Source organism: Triticum aestivum, chromosome 1D, assembly GCF_018294505.1.
Source record: "Triticum aestivum cultivar Chinese Spring chromosome 1D, IWGSC CS RefSeq v2.1, whole genome shotgun sequence".
Taxonomy (NCBI): Eukaryota; Viridiplantae; Streptophyta; class Magnoliopsida; order Poales; family Poaceae; genus Triticum; species Triticum aestivum.
In genome coordinates, this window is record NC_057796.1 from 116,678,027 (window position 1) to 116,683,100 (window position 5,074).

General features: G+C 50.5%; 1 pseudogene; it reads left to right on the forward strand.

Moving 5' to 3' along the window:
- LOC123166532 (uncharacterized) overlaps positions 1-4,860 on the forward strand; it is a 13,398-nt pseudogene extending 8,538 nt beyond the window's left edge.
- Positions 4,861-5,074: the final 214 nt, after the last annotated feature.

A 5,074-nucleotide genomic window follows, 5' to 3' on the forward strand; every position in this document is an offset into this window, starting at 1 on the left:
CCGAAAGATGTGGTCCTTATGGGCCATAGGAGGGAGGCTAACCAGCCCACAAGGAAGGAGGCCGAATTGGACTTGGGAAGGGCGCGCCCACCCCCCTTTCCTTCTCCTACTCCCTCTCCTTCCCCTTTCCCCCTCCGGTAGAAGGAAAAAAGGGCGGGGCTGAATCCTATTAGGACTGGAGTCCTAGTACGACTCCCCTCCCCTAGCGCGCCCCTTGTTGGCCGGCCTCCTCCTCCCCTCCTTTATATACGGGGGCAGGGGGCACCCCAAAGAAACAACAGACAATCTCTTAACCGTGTGTGGTGCCCTCCTCCACAGTTCAACACCTCGTTCATATCGTCATAGTGCTTAGGAGGAGTGCTGCGCCGGTAACTTCACCATCACCGTCGCCACGCCGTCGTGCTGACGGAACTCTCCCTCATTCTCAACTGGATCAAGAGATCGAGGGATGTCATCGACCTGAACGTGTGCTGAACACGGAGGTGCCATACGTTCGGTACTTGGATCGGTTGGATCTTGAAGACGTTCGACTACATCAACCGCGTTACTAAACGCTTCCGCTTTTGGTCTACGAGGGTACATGGATACACTCTCCCCGCTCGTTACTATGCATCTCCTAGATAGATCTTGCGTGATCATAGGTAATTTTTTTGAAATACTGCATTCCCAACAGATCCAACCGGACCAGCTCAATATGTGCGAGCGTCGGTGTTAATTGCACTGCTCTGGATCTCTGATAATGGTTTTCTTGTTGTTACGGATGAAGGCTGTTCAACTACGGCATCGGTATCCACCTGCTACTGTCGGAGCATCCCGAGAGCTTACCGGCGAAGGAGGAGATCAACCCCAAGGATAACCACATCTCTTTCCAGGTACGTAGGTAGTTAATTTCGATTTGGTTGCTAACACTGTTGCTAACTGATGTGGCTATGATACATTGTCCGTGACTGAAAGATGGTAACGGTTGCCTTCCTTCTGTTATTTCAACGCCATATAATCACATAGGCTTATATACACTCGTCCCTACAAACGCGCACACACTAGCACCTATAAATACATATGAGATACTCAGCCGGTATAATATCTTGAGGTTGACAAAGTCATCATAGATGTCTCGTAATCGACGGGAGCATCTCCCCCTGCCGAAGAAATTTGTAACGGTCATCTTCTTATGAGAGGAAGGAAATTAACTTGCTCCGTACGTAGGCGAGATAGGTTAGGTTCTCCGTCGTCGTTAGCTCCTCCTTTTTATGCCCGTCACGTTTATCCAACCCTTGTTGGCACATGCGGGGGTTGCTTTCAGCACAACTTGATACAACGTTATGCGGAAGGAACTTGTTCGTCCCGACCCTTAACCAAACTTCAAAATTGAAAGAAGCCAATGATTAAACGAGATATTTTCTTCTAATGAAAGGCGCCAGACCCTGGGGCAGAGGCAGACAACAAACATGGCAGGATGCATGTGTTACACAGCCGGCAAATTGTGTTCACATGCACATCGAAGTGGGTGTGACTGTGTGTCCAGTACTTGCACGTCACATGTTCATACAGTGCGGTTTTATCCCACGGTACATGCACTTACCGGGTCGCTGTCCGCGGTGACAAAGGTAGATAGGCATGAAGAAACGGGCGTAGAAAGTAGGCATTCAATCGTTCGTTGGTAGCCATGCTGTGTCAAGGAACCGTGAACTGGTTGGCCACGTTGCAACACAAGGTTCCTCGGACCCGTGTTCCGTGGAAAGGCTATGTATGCCTACCCAGGAAAGCCTACCCAACATTTCTCGAACGCTAGGTGCAATTTGAGTTTGGCAAAATTAATCTCTCACTTTTTTTTAGGTTAGGCAAAATTATTCTCTAATTTTTCGAAAATGATCCTGATCTATTATCAAAATTCAGCGAAAATGATTAAAGTTCAGTGAAAGTACAGAGTTCAGTGTTCCAAAATGTTGCAGCATGCATATGTGGTCTAGATTCAGAACCACCAATAAAAAACCTAGCCTCAAGAGGGTTGCTTGTGGAAGTCTCTAGAACGCACGTATGCATTGCATGTCTTTTCCTAACTTGTCGCCCGTGGCCAAAAGCAGTTCGGGCATCTCCATCAACAACAGAGCAGGGGGTTGCTTTTCCCACAAACACAGCCACATCACACATGGATCATAGATAGGTATACCTCCACAGCTTGGTCCCAGCAGCAAGGCAGCTCTCCCTCTCCTCTCTCTCTCTCAAGGAAGTATTAGGGTGTGACGAAAGGGACGTCCGCGTCTTGTCGCCGGCGACGGCCCTCATGTCTGCCGCGAGTAACAGTGCCGTTAGGCCAACTTCCAGCAGCGATCCCATCCTATTCGGATGCGTTGGTTTGGGATAAAACGGACATACAGACGGCCCAGCGTGCGAATGCAAACGGATTTTTTTCGTTTTCCGTCCGCTTTCGACCCATCCCGACCTAAATTTGGGTCATTTTTGGGCGAAACGGACAGCGCGCGGACGGGCAGGCTGTGTGCACGTGTCCTCCCCTGGCCCACCCATCAGTGGCACAGGGGCCCATTTTCTATCCGCCCCCTCCCCCTCCAGCCGCACCCCTTCCACTCTTCTCCATTCTTCTCCACTCTTGCCCCTCGCCGCCGCCGCCGCCGCCATTGCCATTGCAGTTGTGCAGCTCGGACGCGCGCTCGCCCAGCCCCCTTCCCCTCGACGCCCCCGAGCTACCCAACCACGACCACCTGATTTGCGCACCCGGCGGCCGGATTTGGAGCGGATCCGGTCGGTCTTGAGCTCACCCGGCTGTGGGAGGCCGCGCCGCGCCATGGACTGGCCGGGCACCAGGCCGGAAGGTCCCGGCAAGCCCGCAAGGCCGCATGCAGGTACTGGCTCCTACTCTAGCCGCTCGGATCTACACCGTCGGTGGTCCGCCGGCAGATACATGAACGGCGGTCAGCCGGGCTCAGTGCTGGCCCCAAAGCTCATCGGCGCATCGTTGCCACTTATTAAGTGCGACGACTGCGCAAAGACGGTCTTAGGCCACGTGTCTACAACGCCGGAACATTCCGGATGGGTGTTCATCAAGTGCTCAATCGATGGGGTATGTGCTACTTTAGCTTCGGTTGTGCTCTTGAATTTGACTAGTTGTGCTAACTTAAAATTTTATTGTGTAGAATGGATGCAAGTTTTGGTATTGGAAAGAAGAATATATCGATATATTGATAGAGCGAAATTTAGTAGATGTTCGTGCACTTTTAGCTAGCATGAAGGCTAGAGATGAGACTAGTGCATTTGTTGCTAGAATAGAGGCTAGACATGAGGCTAGATGTGAGGAAGCAACATCTACTTCTTTACGCTGGAAGAAGAAAGAAGCACGCAAGATCGAGCCTCCACAGATCAACAATGAATACAACGAGAAGGCACTAATCCAATTTATAGGAGCAGTTATGGAAGTTGGATATCTTCTAAAATGTATTCTTGTGTTCTTGTTTTCTTTGGTCTTACTTTTTTAGTCAAAATTTAGTGATGTATTCTCATGTATCAAAAACAATGATGAAAAAAGTTATGGGTTGTAAAGAAAAATGTACGTGGACATGATGCGGCCAGGATGCGTCCGCGTGTTAGACGCACGGCCATTGCATTTCAGAAACTGTACGAACACGACTCCATTACTTTACTCAAGCAGACAAATCCGAACAAAACGAATGTCCGTTTGAGGCCATGCGCTAGAGTTGGCCTTACGTGCGATCGATCGGTTCTTTGGATCAATCATGGGTGACAGCTCATTTTACTACATCGGTGGCCGACAACGACGGGTCGGGCTGGTGTGCACACGTACGTGCACGGCGCATAAATCTTTCATTTCACGCGTTGGTTTCTTGCTCCGTCGTGTTGCACTGGTTCTCTGTCATGCACGATGGATACCACAGGTCTAGTCACCGCTCACCACATAGAAACGAGTTGCATGCTGAGTCACGATGTCTCACTAGCTCAACAACGTGGAAGTCCACTTCTGAGATCAATTTTCGTTCATCAAATAACAAAACCTTCTGAGACTAATGGCCGAGCAAAATGCGTGTTTTGTGTGCAGTGCGAGAGCATGGTGGCGGTGGAGCGGCGGCTCAAGGAGCTGGGCATCCCGTACATACAGCGGTGCGTGGAGGAGGACGGCATCTACGTGGACCAGATCTTCTTCCACGACCCCGACGGCTTCATGATCGAGATCTGCAACTGCGACAAGCTTCCGGTCGTCCCGCTGGCCGACCAGACCTTCGCCATGGCCGCTTGCAAGAGGGCCGCCTCCGTCAAGCAACAGCAGCTGCCCATGCCAGACTGCCAGTGGCGCAAGTAGCGCAAGCAACCCCTTCTCCGACGGCGGCCGCGGCTACGCAGTGCATTCCGGCGCCGAACCTGGCCTTGCAGCGCGTCGGCGGTGAGGAGGCGGCGCATATCTCGTGCGCGTGAGGGGGGGCGGGGTAGCCAGGCCGCCCAACTGGTGGGTGGCGCGCTCCGTGGAGTTGTGTTTTTTGTACATTGTGATATGACACAGTGTGCGTATGAATAAAGGGAGCAGAGTGTAGTTTCGGCTTCAATTCTGCGCCTCGGAGCGGATGAGCCCTCTGTTTGCTCTGTTTTTGCTCCTGATCCTTCGAACTAGTAGTAGTACTCCCTCCATCCTAAATTTTTTATATTTTTTTCTTTGAGCAAAACCTAAAATTCTTTTTTTAGAATCACCTTTTTTTAGCGAAAACACCCGAGCCTATTTATTCATCAAATGGAAAATTTTACATAGCTCGGGGGCTCCAAAAGCCAGACATGACGGCCTTGCAGAAGATGTAAAGAGTTCTTAGCAATGTTATGAGCATCAACATTGTCTACTCTCCTCTCAAATTTAAACTTAAAATCTCCTAGTTCAGCACTCAAACTCGCAACCTCCTTAATGATCATGGAATTCCCGCCTCTGCTCCCTTTCTCCATAGCACGTACAAGATCCATGCAATCTGATGTCACATCTGCACGCTGAACGCTAAAAACAATGCCTCCCTACAAGATATAGCTTCTGCACATGATGGGTCTATCACAGCATTGATCACCT